The sequence below is a fragment of the Carlito syrichta genome, unplaced genomic scaffold, assembly GCF_000164805.1.
Source record: "Carlito syrichta isolate Samal-C Ts95f unplaced genomic scaffold, Tarsius_syrichta-2.0.1 Scaffold305631, whole genome shotgun sequence".
Lineage (NCBI taxonomy): Eukaryota > Metazoa > Chordata > Mammalia > Primates > Tarsiidae > Carlito > Carlito syrichta.
This window is the reverse complement of record NW_007249727.1, coordinates 183,422-198,385: the sequence shown is the minus strand read 5'-3', so window position 1 is coordinate 198,385 and position 14,964 is coordinate 183,422. Positions and strand designations below refer to the sequence as shown.

Below are 14,964 nucleotides of genomic sequence, written 5' to 3'. Positions count from 1 at the left end.
ACAAAGCTGTTCTGATGATTGTAGCTTTATAGTAAAGTTTGAAGTCTGGTAATGTGATACCACCTGCATTGTTTTTTTTTGCTGAGAATTGTTCTGGCTATTCTCGGACGTTTGTGTTTCCATATGAATTCCTTTGTTGTTTTTTCTAGGTCTGAGAAAAATGTTGCTGGTAATTTGATGGGTATTGCACTGAATTTGTAGATTTCCTTAGGTAAGATGGACACCTTCACAATGTTGACTCTTCCAATTCATGAGCATGGGATATTTTTCCACTTGTTTGTGTCATCTTTGATTTCTTTGAGCAGTGCTTTGTAGTTTTCATTGTAAAGGTCTTTCACATATCTGGTTAGGAAGATACCAAGGTATTTCATTTCTTTTGTGGCTATTGTGAATGGAATTGTGTTTCTTATTTGGTTTTCTGTTTATTTATTATTGGTGTAAAGAAATGCAATTGTCTTTTGCACATTTGTTTTGTATCCTGAGATGTTGCCAAAGGCCTTTATCAATATAAGGAGGTTTTTGACAGATTCTCTTGGGTTTTCAAGGTACACAATCATATCACCTGCAAAGAGAGATAATTTGACTTCCTCTTTTCCTATTTGGATACTCCTGATTGCCTTCTCTTCTCTGATTGCTCGAGCCAGGACTTCCAATATTATGTTGAACAGGAGGGGTGAGAATGGGCATCCTTGTCTTGTTCCAGTTTTCAGGGGAAATGGTTCCAATTTTTGTCTGTTTAGGAGTATGCTGGCTGTGGGTTTCTCATAGATAGCTTTTACTATTTTGAGGTATGTTCCCCATATGCCTAGATGTTCAAGGGTTTTTATCAAGAAGGGGTGCTGGATTTTATCAAAAGCTTTTTCTGCATCTAATGATATAATCATGTGGTTTTTTGTTTTGACATCTGTTGATGTATTTAATTACATTTATGGTTTTACGGATGTTGAAACTGCCTTACATCCCAGGAATGAAGCCTACTTGGTCATGATGGATGATTTTTGAGATGTGTTGTTGAATCCGGTTCACAAGGATCTTGTTGAGAATTTTAGCATCTATGTTCATCGAAGATATTGGCCTGTAATTCTCTTTCTTTGTTGGATCTTTCCCTGGCTTGGGTATCAATGTGATGTTGGCTTCATAAAATGATTTCGGGAGAGTTCTATCTTTTTCAATTGCCTGGAATACCTTCAGAAGGATTGGTATCAGTTCCTCCTTAAATGTCTTGTAGAATTCTGCTGGAAAGCCAGCTGGACCAGAGTTTTTTTTTTGTAAGTAGTTTTCTTATTACGTAGTCGATTTCCTTAATTGTTATTGGTCTATTTAGGGTCTCAATTTCTTCTTGTTCCAACCTAGGTAGGTTGTGTGATGTCAGAAAGTCCTCCATTTCCCTGAGGTTTTCAAGTTTGTTTCCATACAAGTGTACATAGTAATCTCTAATGATCTTTTCTATTTCTTCAGGGTCAGATGTGACTTCATCTTTTGTGTTTCTGATTGTGCTTATTTGGTTTTTTTCTCATTTTTTCTTGGTCAGTCTAGCTAGGGGACCATTGATCTTGTTTATCCTTTCGAAGAACCAACTTTTAGTTTCACTGATTTTTTGTATTATCTTTTTGTCTTCTATGTCCTAGATTTGGTCTTTTATTTTGGTGATCTGGATTCTTTTGCTGAAATTAGGGTTTTTGTGGTCTTGCTTTTCCAGCTTCCTTAGTTGGCTTGTTAGGCTGTTAATTTGTGTTCCTTCCATTTTCTTCATGTGTATTTGTAGGGATATAAATTCCCCTCTTACTACAGGTTTTAAGGCATCCCAGAGATTTTGGTAAGATGTTTCTTCATTTTCATTTGTTTCCAGGTATCTTTTGATCTCTGTTTTGATTTCATCATTGACCCAGGAGTTGCTTAGCATCATGTTGTTTAGTGTCCATGTCTTTGTGGGTTTTGGGGGGACTTTGTTGGTGTCAATGTTTATTTTTATTCTACTGTGGTCCAAGAAGGTGCATGGTAGAATTTCAGTCCTTTTAAACTTGCTTATGCTTGATTTATGGCCAATTATGTGGTCAATCTTAGAATACGTTCCATATGGTGATGAGTAGAATGTGTAGTCTGTGGTCTCTGGATGGAGTGTTCTGTAGGTATCAATTAAGTCCATTTGGTCCAGAGTCACCTTGAGGTTCCTTGCTGATTTTTTGTCCTGATGATCTGTCTAGGGTTGTGAGTGGGGTATTAAAGTCCTCAGTTATGATGGTGTTAGAGTCAATATCTTTCTTTAGTTTTCTTAGAAGTTGCTTTGTGAAAGTTGGCGTACCTATGTTGGGTGCACATATGTTTATGATAGATATTTCCTGTTGATGGAGTGAACATTTTATCATTATGTAGTGGCCCTCTGTATCTTTTTTAATTTTTGATAGCTTGAATGGTATTTTGTCTGAAATTAGGATTGCAACTCCTCCTTTCGTTTGTGTTCCATTCGCCTGAAAATTTGTTTCCCATTCTCTTACTTTGAGTCTGTGTATGTCCTTTCTAGTGAGATGGGTCTCTTGAAGGCAGTATATTGTTGCCTAGTGATATTTTATTCATTTTGCCATTCTATGTCTTTTCAGTGGTGCATTTAGTCCATTCACATTCAGACTAATTATTGAAATGTGAGAGTTCATCCCTATCATAGAGTTCTTATAGAGTTGTTGTTCTTCCACTTGGTTCTTTTTTGTCTTTCTTTTGGTTTTGTGGTTGGTTCATGTATATTTTATTCTTTTCCCTGTAATCTTTTGAAGAACGTTGTTCTTTTTTCCTTTTCTTCTGTGTTTAGTACTTTCTTAAGTGTTTCATGTAGAGGTGGTTTGGTGGCAGCATAGGGATTGGATATCTGGGATTTTAATTCTCCCTCGCTGATGAAGCTTAGCTTGGTCAGGTAAGTTATTCTTGGTTGAAATTGTTTATCTTTTAGGATTTTGAAGATAGGGCTCCAAGCTCTCCTAGCCTGCAGGATTTCTGTAGATAAATCTGCTGCTATTCTGATTGGTCTTCCATGGTAGGTGATCTGGCCTTTTTCTCTTTCTGCCTTTAGAATTTTTTCTTTTATGCCTACTTTGTTTAGGCAAATTATTATGTGTCTAGGAGTTGGTCTTCTCATTTGTTGTCTTGCAGGGGTTCTCTGAATCTCTTGTGTTTGAATTTTTGCATCACTGATTAGATAAGGGAAGTTTTCTTGAATGATCTCATGGAAAGTTTGTTCTACTGTGGTCTCTGTCTCTCTTTCCTCCTCAGGTATGCCAATTACTCTTAGCTTTGGTCTCTTGAAGTAATCGCTCATCTCTTGAAGGTTTTGTTCTGTCTTTCTGAGCTTGTTTTCTGTGTTTTTAAGAGTTTGGGTTAGTTCTATATTTTGGTCCTCAAGCTCTGAGATTCTTTCTTCTGCTTGGGTAATTCTGCTTTCCATGCTTATCAGTTTGTTATTTACTTCATTCACAGTATTCTTTATTACTGTTATCTCAGATATCAGCTCCTTCCTAGTTTCTTCTTGTCTCTCCTCAATTCTTTTTAATCTCTCCATTATTGTCTTGATATCAACGTTTGTAGTTTGAGACCCTTCATTCTGGGGGCTCTTCATTGTTTGCATTCCAAAGTCAGTTTTCTCAGTGTCTGCCCTCCCAGGGGTCTGGGAGAGACCCATACTCTTCTTTTGGTTTTTCTTTGTGTTGATTTTTCTCTCTCTCCCCCTTTCCTTCCTCTTCTTTAATTCTGTTTTTGAGGGAAGGTGGGGTTGCTTTTATTTCTCTTCTGCTATATCCTGTTCTTCCTTATGAGGGTCTTCTGGCTTTTTTCACTTTTGAGGTTGGAGTGTAGGCTGCAATCTGTTCTTTTTGCAGTTTTGAGGTTTAATTGAGAGGGAAGCTGTGGTTCAGAGTGTATATGCTGATTCTAGCATCCACAAACAGGTATATGAGCACATTGGAACCTATTTCCCTCTGCCTTACAATCTGTCCGTTCAGCAGTATGTAGTCTTGGTTCCTAGATTAAAATGGGGGTATAAAAGAGGAAAATAATGGAGAAAGGGGGAGTCAGGAGGAAGTTAGAGAGAGAGAAGAGCCAGAAGGAAAACAGACATACATACCAACTATCAGGTGAGAAAGAGACACAAGGCCAGAGAGAAGTGGAAGAAGACGCGTAAGAAAGATTCTCTAAAGAATACTGATAGCTACACAGAGACAGACCAATATAAACATGAAGCAGTGTAAGTCAGAAGGCAAACAACGAACGTGATCAAAATAAACAGTCAAAATGATAAAATCATAAGTCACAATAAGAGATCAGACTAAAATCACTTCAGCTCTGATCTCCGGCCTCTCCCCTTTGTTTTTCTGTTGCAGGCAGCTAGGCTTACTCACAGCTTGGGTTTGGCTGCCTGGGAGTTGCTTTTATCTGATTCATCTTAGGGGTGGGGCTTTGTCTCCTGTTTAGCAACGTTACCTTAGGAACCAAGGTGGAGTTTGTTGATAGGTGGGCAGGGCAATGGAAATCTCTGCCTGGAGAAAGGTGGAGGCAGATTCTCTTTTGTAGATCCCTTTCTCTCTGCTTGTCTGGGTCCCCAAGCTTGGGGTCACGGGCTGAGTGCCTCATCCAGGGTGGGCCTAGAGCTCCAGAGCGCAGGCAGTGAGTGGTGAGAGTGGCCCTGGGCCCCCCACGGGGTACTTCAGCCAGGAATGGGACTGGTGTCTCTGAGGGGCAGGTGCCCAGAGCCTCCCTGAGTGACCAGCGGCTTGGTGATGATGAGAGATGATGAAGCCAGGGAGCTAGCTGAGACCTGAGACTCCCACTCATGCGGTGGAACAGTAGCAGCAGGGGGCCGCAGTATCCGGCCCTGCGTGGGACTGGGGGTCCCCAGGCCTCAGACCAGTGCTTGCTGGTGGTGGGCTGGGGTGTGGGGGAAGAAAAGTAAGAGTCTTTTTGGGAACTCACGTTCGGAGAATCTCACAAGTTCACCTATGCCATTGCCATCTTGTTCCCCCAAGAATAAACTTTCGCCCAAACCTTGAATCGCCAGCAGGTGGTGTTATCCCTTGCTCTAGATGGTCTTTATCTCAGCTGCTCACCCACCCCTCAGGCACTGATGGTGCGATATGGAATGGTTGCCTTGGTGGCAGTGGCGGCAGCAGCAGCAGCAATGGCAGTGGTGGTGGCGGCTGGGCCACTGGCACAGGCAGTGCAATGTGTAATGGCTGCCTCTGTGCGGCGGCTGCCTCAGAGGAGGTGGCTGCTCAGCTGCCTCGGAGGAGGTGGTGGTTTGGCTGCCTCAGAGGAGGCCCCATCTCATCCCAGGCACTGGCGGTGCGATGTGGAATGGCTGCCAGCTGGGGTGGCAGTGGTGGCAGCAGCACCCACCACAGTAGCTGCCCAGACTTTGGTGATACCTCAGCAAAGTCTACGGTCAAGCTCCGGATGAAGAGCAGGCTGCAGACGATGGGATTTGCAACCTCCAGGGAGAGAATCAGAGTCTCTTTGCATTCTCCTCGGTGGAGAGTTTCACAGACAGAGCTGCCCCGTCGCCATCTTGCCCCGCCCCCTCTGAGGCTGTTTTAAATGAAGATAACCTAAACCCCAAAAGGAAGAATCTTCAGAATACTGAATATATTGTTCTTTGAGGAGAGAGAGAACAAGTTCTCAGAAAATGTTAGGACCTGTTTCCTTCTTTTTCTCTCTCTTCTATTCCTTTCTTTTTTAATTCAAATTTTAATTTTTGGTGAGGAAGGCATCAGATTAGGCCTTGGAGCCAGTCCAATATGAGGGCTGGAGTGGAGCAGATTCCCACAAGAAGGCATTGAACAGAGCAGCACTGTGTAGGCCTTGGAGGTTTATACAGGAGGACCAAGCAAATAAGGTTGCCTACTGATGATACTGCAAGCTTCCTGTTATTAGGGAAAGAAGGTATAAATAAGAAATGAGGAAATGGTAAATGAATGTTGTCTCACTGGACTGGAATTAGAGATTCTATGTGAGGGCAAACCCTTGGCTTTTAATGTATAGGTAGAACAAGAAGCAACAATAAAGGTGAATCTCTTCTTGCTTTGCTCATGAGGGAAACAGAACAGCAACATACCAATTGCCATGAGCTTACAGAGTGGTCAGGACTTCTTGGAGAAATGGTTGACTCTGGATCCTGGGCTGGGAGAGGACAAGATGATCCTAGAACATTTTGTTTTGTCAGAAATTAGAATAGTACTCAAAGAACGGGGGTCATGTGTTAAGAGACATGCAAGCCAGGGTGAAAGAAGTCCCATTGGCTCAACCAGGTACCATTTGGGCATCAAAATAAATAATGATTACAATGAATGGTAACTCGTTGAGTAGCAAGTCATGAGTCACTACTGATATAAATAAGCCAGTGGGGGTAATGAGGAAGTTCTTCCTTATTGGATAACGTCAACTAAAACATGTAGACTAGATGACCAGTGTTAGGAAAATCACCAGTTGGCAAATGCCGTAGTAATAATAAATTCCAGCAGAAAACATTAGAGGCTGCTGAGACTAGTGGTTGAAAAAATTTAGGGAATCTCAAAGCATGTACTCAAAAAATAATATCAACAAGAAAAGAAAATTAACCTGAAAGTAGGAAAGCCTGGTAGGCACTTTCCCTGGGTGATCCAAGTTTTCCCCACCAGCCATGGGACAGGCAAGTCAGCCTTGTGCACCAGGCAGTCGGAAACAGTGGGACGCAGTACCACTCCTGCAATATTCAAACCAAGACGCATAATTTATCCAATCACAGTGAAGTAGGGTGACTGCATAATGAGACTCAGTGTGCAAAACTGACTACTTTGTAATCTTCAAAAATACTGAGGTCATAAAAGCCAGGGAAAAGGAATTCTTATCATTTAGTGGTAATAAAGTGGCAATCGAGTCCAGTTCATGTCCTGGTCTCAATCCTTTTGCTCTCAGGAACATGATGGGCACAACTGTGACTTGATTGGACAAAGATTGCCAGAATTCTGTCCTTAGAATTTGTTTTCAAAAAGACCCCCCCCCAAAAAACCCCCCAAAAACCAAAAGATCAAGCCCTACTCTGCACTTGATTTTCATCAAAGACCCAGACTTTACCTCTTAAAGTTGTGTAGGATGGTCAGCTGAGTTCATGCGCCCAAATAAATGGCATCCAGAACTTCTTGATAAAGGTACTAAGGGAACTCACTAACCAGCATTTAGCGAGATGAAAGGACAAAAACCATCCAGGTCATGCAGGCAATCTGACCTTTCTAGAATGCTACTAAAAACTTGAGAATTATTAAAGATACACTTCTAAAATTCACTGTTTGCATTATGCCAGAAAATGCTGTTGGCTTTAGAGATTACTGCAAATATACTTCAGAGCACAGCCAAGCTCTCCATGGTTCCACCCCACACAGAGTAAACAATGCTTCTTGCCAGCACCTTTGTTAGGTCCAAGCATTAGAGTAGAAAATATAAATGCCTTAATAAAATTGGCAACTACCATGATTCCATTTTAAATCTTAACTTCACAGGACACAGGACTGGTGTCAGAGTTGGAGATCACAATTTAGAACAAATATATTGCATTTTAAAAATGAAACCTGCTTTCTAGCTACAGAGGCAGGAGAGTTTGTTGGCAACCCCTCTTTGTTCCTGTAAAGCCATCAGGAAAGATGCAGACAAACGAAGGGAAAAGCAAGCCCAGTGCTATAACAGCCACACTAACTATGGATGAATAACAGACATGGGAAGAAAGAAAAGTCAATGCTTTGCCAAGTGTGGAGAGACAAAATTGGTTGCGACAGACATGCTATAGATGATGCCAAACACAAGAAAGTTCTCTTAAGGCGCTTAATCTTTTTCCAATTTAAGGTATCTTTCTCAATCTAAATATACCATGATACTATATTTTGTTAGATTCATATACGTTTTATGTATTTCAGATCTTTTGCCTGTAGTTGTTTTCAAGACAGAGTTTTTTGGTCACCTGTGCGTATGTGAGGGAGAAAAAGAGAGATATATGAAATTTGGAGAATCAATATTTAGGACCTATTATGGGCAAAGCATGTTCAGAATGTAGAAGGTAGAAATTATTGCAAAAATCAAATGAAACATGTACTAAATCTCCAAAGAAATTGAACAATTTGTTCCGTGGCTTCACAGTGAGCTTGTTTTGGGGGTGACATAAAAAAATTATACCTTTAAGAAGGCAGTGGAGATAAAACCTCTGTGTTTTATTCTTTTATTTAAAAAATATTCTTTGAGTTGGAGTCTCATTCTATCTCCCAGGCTGAAATGCAGTGGCACAATCATGGCTCACCACAGTCACAACTTCTTGGGCTCAGGCAATCCTCCTGTCTCACCCTCCCAAGTAGCTGGGACTCCAAGCGTGCACCACCACACTCAGCTAATATAACCTCTGCATTTTTATTCTAGTGGTGATTCCACAACTCTATACATTTGCCAAATTTGGAGTGAATTTTATTGTATGGAATTTTATAAATAGACTTTAAGAAAAGAGGACAATGAGGAGGAAGATTGTGAAATTTCCAAAAAAAAAAAAAAACCATAGATGGATAAAGTATAAATATAAATAGTTTGGAGAAAAAAGTGAATACTAAATAAAGGAATATAGCAAAAAATAATTTTCAGAAGTTATGCTATAATGAAACATATTCTATAATTTTAAAAATATAGAGGTATTAAAATACAGCAATACTTAACCTCAGAATACACCAAACAACCTATATTTTGGATATTAACAGTAGTGAAAATATTGATAAGCCCTCATATACAATCCAGCCATTGTAGTTCTAGGTACTCAAATGAGTTGAAAACTTATGTCCACACAAAAGCATGCACACAGATATTTATAGCAATTTGATTCACAATTTCCAAAACTTGAAGCAACCAAGATGTCCTTTAGTAGGTCAATGAACAAATAAAATATGGTGTGTTCAGCCAATGGAATATTTTTCAATGCTAAAAAGAAATGAGCTGTCAAGCCATAGAAAGACCTGAAGGACATGTAGATGCACACTGCTAAGAAGAAGATGTCAATCTGCAAAGGCTACCAAGCTTGTATGTTTCCCAACTCTGTGGCATTCTGGGAAAGGTAAAACTATGGAAACAGCGAGAGGTGAGTGGATTGCCTGAGCCCGCAGGTTCAAGACCCACCTGGGCAGTGAGACCTCATCTCTACAATAGATCAAAAAATCAGCCGGGCGTGGTAGCGCATGCCTGTAATTCCGGCTACTTAGAAGGCTAAGGCGGAAGGATTGCTGGAGCCCAGCGGGTCGAGGCTGCGGTGGCCAGGAGTGGCCACTGCGCTCCAGTCTGGGCAACAGAGTGAGACTCCAACTCAAAAAAAAAAAAAAAAGATCAGTGATTGTGGGGTTGGAGGAAGGCAGGATGAATAGGAAAGCACAGAGCATGTTTCGGGCAATGAAACTACTCCACATGACACTATAATGGCAGTTACAAGGAATGATGCATTTGTCCAAAGCTGTGGAATGTATAACACCAAGGGTGAACTCTAATGCGACCTGTGGACTCTGGGAGACAGCGTCGTGTCAATGTCGATTCATCAACTGTAACAAACGTGCCACTCGTGGGGTTGTTGACAGTGCAGGGAGCTGGGGACAAAATAGTCAGGAAAAACACAGGAATCCTTTGTACTTTCTGCTCAATTTAGCTGTGACCTAAAACTGCTCTAAAAAAATAGTTAAAAAAAAATTAAGTTCTAGCCCAAGTTATGTGTCCAGGTTTTTTTCTGACAGAAAGCAATGAAACTAGAACACAAGCTTGAGTGTCCTCACCAATTCCACTGCAGTCATGGATTGATGAAGAGCTGAGGCAGTGGGCTGGTTATTATGTCTTAAATGTGAACGGAAGGTGCTGGGTTTGTTTTGAGATGATGAGAAGATTGAGGCATATTTTTAAAAAGCATCTGGGGTACAAATGTGTACAGTCCTTCTGGGAATCAGTACTCTGACCCTGTCACCCATCTTGAGGGTCGTACACAGGGACCCATTAACTGCACTTCTGGGAATTGGTCCATGGAGAGGCTGGTAGACCCTGTTGGTAAGCCCTTGTATCATCTTATTGGTAAAATTTAACTGCTGGAAACAACTGAGTGCCTTATAGGTGGGAAGGGAGGAATTGTATGATGGGACCTTCTTATAAAAGAAATTTTGTCACTATGAAAATGATGATTATGAAAAAAATGAAAACTAATTAAGATGATTATTATGGAATGGGTAACTCTTGTAAAAAAAAAAAAAAAAAAGTGGCCAGGCTCAGTGGCTCAGCCTGTAATACCAGCACTTTGGGAGGCGAGGTGAGTGGATTACCTTGGCAACTCTCCTGGGGAACTTGGCGAGACCTTGTCTTTACAATAAATCAAAAACTAGCCAGGCATGATAGCGTGCGCCTGTAGTTCTGGCTACTCAGAAGGCTAAGGCTCAAGGATAGCCTGAGGCTAGCAGGTTGAGGCTGTGGTGGCCAGGAGTGTGACACTGCACTCCAGTTGGGGCGGCAGAGTGAGACTCCAACTCAAAAAAAAAAAAAAAGAAAGAAGGTATATACCATGGGATTTCAAATCTGGTTTAAAATTCTGGGCATGGAAGGGCTGACAGTACAAGTTGTCAACAGATCCCAATACTCCAGGGAACAGAGTTGGGAGAGGAGGTAGAAATCAGAAAGAGAAACCGTGGAGTGGGCTCTCAGGAGAGGCTAGGGGGTGAGGAGGGAAAGTCGAAGTCAGGGGCTGGAAAGAAGGGACATCCCCAAAACAAAGCTGGGTACCAACTCCTGGGCCTTGTCTGTGCAAGTGTGAGAGCCCAACAGAAGCGTTCACTGGGTCTGTGGGGGAGGGCGCCGTGGAGGACATTTCTCTAGAGTTCCTGTCAAATCGAACAAATGGTGTCTGCCTGTGTGTCACACACTGCAGTGGGAGTTTCCTCCCTTCAGCTCTACGTTGTGGCTCTCTCCATGCCCCAACCTGCAAGTGAAGGCGTTGCAGTGGGGAGATTGTTCTGCAGCCAGGACAGAGGGACACCCACAACTGAGGGCACCTGTGTGCCATCGGCCTCCAGCCCCACTGCTAGGAGTTCTGCTCCCCTTGCCCCCTCCCCAGGTCCACAGAAAAGCACTCCAGGAGGCTGCCTTTGCAGGCTCTGTCCAAGCAGGTCCTCTGGGGCATCACTCCCCAGGGGGTGTGGGAGGAAAGCATGGAAACCTCAGTTTCTATTTCTAGGTAGAACCTGTAGGAAGTTGAGAATTCCTAACATTTAAGAGGTGGACCATCGCTGGCAACCTCAGTCTGCCTGTGTGAACACAGTGACGGTTCCTTCAATTTCAGCAGGTTGAAGCTTTGCCGGGGCCCATGTAAGTGGGCTTTCAAGTTAATTATCTAGCTTTTACTAAAATAACGCTTGAAAGGAGACATTTAGCTTAAGAAATCCTGCAGATCATACAAGAAGCACAAGCAAACAGGGAAATAGCAGGACTGACATTTTCTTACTCCTGTGGGCGCTGTTTTAATCTCAGTTGGGACTGAAAACTCAAACAGACCTAGTAAGTGGAAGAAAGGAAAGAAGAAAGGAAGGGAGGGAGGGAGGAGGGAGAAGGAGGAAGGAGAGGGAGGAGGGAGAGGAGGAGCAGGGAAGGAGGTAGGGCAAAAGGCAGGCAGGAAGAAAATCACTAGGAATAATCTTGAAGTATCCTACTTATACATACTATGGTTGTAAATAAGCCCCTTCCTAAGGGTATATTTTGCCTTGCGATATTATTGATTGGTCATATAAGCCATAATAATTAATAAAACATGTAAGAGCTAAGTATCTACCTAGAACCTAAAGACCTCCCTCACCATTTTCTTTCTGTGATGTTTAAACTCATGAAATATTCAAGCCAAATATCCCACATAATTTCACTTTTTTGTTGATAAATATCAAAAGGTTTCTTGAGTTTCTTATTTTTTTAGCAACAGATAAAATGCCACTTATGTAAAGGGGACACTATTCTTCCTGCCACATATGTTTAATTGCAAATATATTGTGGACGAGCACTCATTATTTCATGGATACAGGCACCTGGTCCAGAAAGTTTGACTCATATTCCCAGAGCCTTCTCCCCGACCCTGAACTTCCAGTGAGTTTATGAACATGTTCAATTTATCCTGCGAGATGCCACACAACTAGTAAACAACCTGATTAATCTGGTGAATAGTTAAGGAGACAGATACTAACACAACAAATCTAGGTTTTTTTTCGACAATAACATCTCCTTACAATCCAAAAGAAATTATTTTATTTTTCCTTTTTAAATGACCCAGGATTGTAAAACACCTTTCCAAGCTGGCACTTTTTACGTTCACAGGGAGATGACTTGTGTCAGTCAACAGTTTCCAATTATGTAAATTATTAGCTTTCTGATGTAATGTTTGGACTTGTTATCCACATTTCAGAAGATAGTGACACCTTGTGTCTGACGTAGGCACATCTGAGCATTGCGCTTTTGTTAGCAGCAAACCTGTAAACCTACATCCATGGAGAACTCCAAACCCATCCTGACTCATGCAATCAGAGGAAGAGGAAGCTTCAGAAAATCCCTGTTCATCCTACATTGCTATCTGCCACAAATCATTGGAGAAAAGTTTCCCTTTTTTGGAGCATGGATGTGATTTAATTCCATTTTCACTTCAAAGCTAGGGCAGCAATGTCTCATGCCATGTCACTGTAGGCAAGAAAAGCCATCCCCATTTTTGACCAGTTTTTTCTGAGCATTTAACCTTTATTGTTAATCCTTGAAATAACCATGAAAATTTTTCTAATATTTTCCTTTTTATTTTTTAAATTTTTTTTTTTTTTGAGTTGGAGTCTCACTCTGTCACCCAGACTGGAGTGCAGTGGCCACCGCAGCCTCGACCTGCTGGGCTCCGGCGATCCTTCCGCCTCAGCCTTCCAAGTAGCCAGAATTACAGGCATGCACTACCACGCCCGGCTGACTTTTTTGATTTATTGTAGAGATGAGATTTCGCTGCCCAGGCGGGTCTCGAACCCGCAGGCTCAGGCAGTCTACTCACCTCAGCCTCTCAAAGCGCCGGATTACAGGCTGAGCCACCAAGCCCGGCTTAATCTTTTCCATTATAAAGATTAAAAAGCTGGCACCAGGTAGAGTGGCACAAGCCTACTCTTGAGGATGGGGGGAGAGGATTGCTTGAGCCCAGGAGTTCCAGGCCAGCCTGGATATCATAGCAAGACTCTGTCCACCCCCAAAATTTTTTTTAATAAAAATGAGATGAAGATTTTCATAAGCTGAGGCTCACAAGAGCTGTGTGATTTACTCAAGACACAGAGCTCAGGAAAGAAAAAGATTTGAATTTAGAACTGTCTGGGGCACAGCTCACACACTTTCCACGTTATGCTACTCCCAGAAGCTCCACCAAACTTTGGGAATGTACTGCCCATTGTTTATTCAGAAAATATGTACTAAGCAACCACTGTGCCGGCAACTGCCCCTGACACTGCTGGTTTGGAGAGGAGCAGGGAAGATACAAGCATGTGTGGATATCAACTTCCATGGAAGAGACAGACACATGCAGAACAGGTTGGGAGAAGTATCAAGAAGAAATATTATATATAATGTATATTATATATACTGTAAAGTCAGAGGGAGGGAGGGAGAGGAACTGAAGCTAAGGAGTCTGATAATCCACTGCACAGGCAATATTTGTGTCAAGTCTTGAAGAACAAATGCAGGAGACAGGCAAGAGAAGATGCCATGATGCTCTGTTCTTTGGCTTAAGGGAGCAGCTCATACCCATCATGTGTGTACATTAGACTGCGTTGTGTTTACACTATGTACTGCAACTTGCTTTATTAAAAAGATCATGGTGGAGAAAGTAGACCTGACGTACTCCGGCCCTGATGGCTCACGGAATGCAGCGCATCACCCACAAAGGCACAGGCACGTTTAGAGAACTGACATTCTCTAAATCAGAAAACTTAGGTCCAAGTATATGGCCACCATGGATGAACTTTGTGATTTGGGTTAAATAAATTAGCCTAGCTGAGTCTCAGCCTCATCCTTAAAAAAAGGAATAATAAGCTAGAGATTTTGGAAAGAACCAAATACATCCTGCATATCAAAGCCCTTTATAATATTATAATTATTTTATGTTTTTCAATCTTTTAAAACTTTGTTTTGGACAGAAGTTGGAATGGTTGCTATCTTCTTGGGACTACCCCAATTTATCACACAAAGGGTTGCCTTTTCTCCAGAGTCACTAACCCAGTGATACACCTTTAGCCCCCAAGTCCATCCCAAAATACAGCTGAATGTTCAGACTTTGACTTTGCCGAACTCCTGGCCTCAAGTGAGCCTCCTGCCTTGGTCTCCCAATGTGCTAGGATTACAGGCATGAGACACCATGCCTGACCCAGTCTTTGATTTTCTAAAAGTCACAACATTTTTTTTTTTTTTGAGTTGGAGTCTCACTCTGTCGCCCAGACTGGAGTGCAGTAGCCACTCCCAGCCACCGCAGCCTCGACCTGCTGGGCTCCGGCGATCCTTCCACCTTAGCCTTCCAAGCAGCTGGAACTACAGACACATGCTACTATGCCCGGCTGATTTTTTTTTTTATTTATTGTAGAGAGGAGGTCTTGCCAAGTTGCCCAGGTGGGTCTCGAACCCGCGGGCTCAGGCAATCCACACACCTCAGCCTCCCAAGGCACGGGATTACAGGCTGAGCCACCGAGCCCGGCTAAGTTACAACATTTTAATGCTCATGGTTATTTAAAAATATTGTTTCAGATGTTAAATGTCAACTACTAATTTAAAAACTGATTAGGCACTGTGACTATTCCTGGGTAATTCAGAGAAACCAGTCTAAAAATTTTGGGGGGATTTTTAGAAATTTTAATTTGTAGCACTTGATTTTTTAAAAAATTTGCAGCACTTTATATAAATAATATCAAAGTC

The 14,964-nt window shown here is 41.9% G+C and overlaps 1 protein-coding gene across 1 annotated transcript in view; it reads right to left on the bottom strand.

Annotated features, from left to right (window-relative positions):
• The window catches only part of LOC103264212 (ATP-binding cassette sub-family A member 13-like), a 254,311-nt gene that overhangs the window by 213,564 nt on the left and 25,783 nt on the right, over positions 1-14,964 (bottom strand). The gene's annotated exons all lie outside the window — the stretch shown is intronic.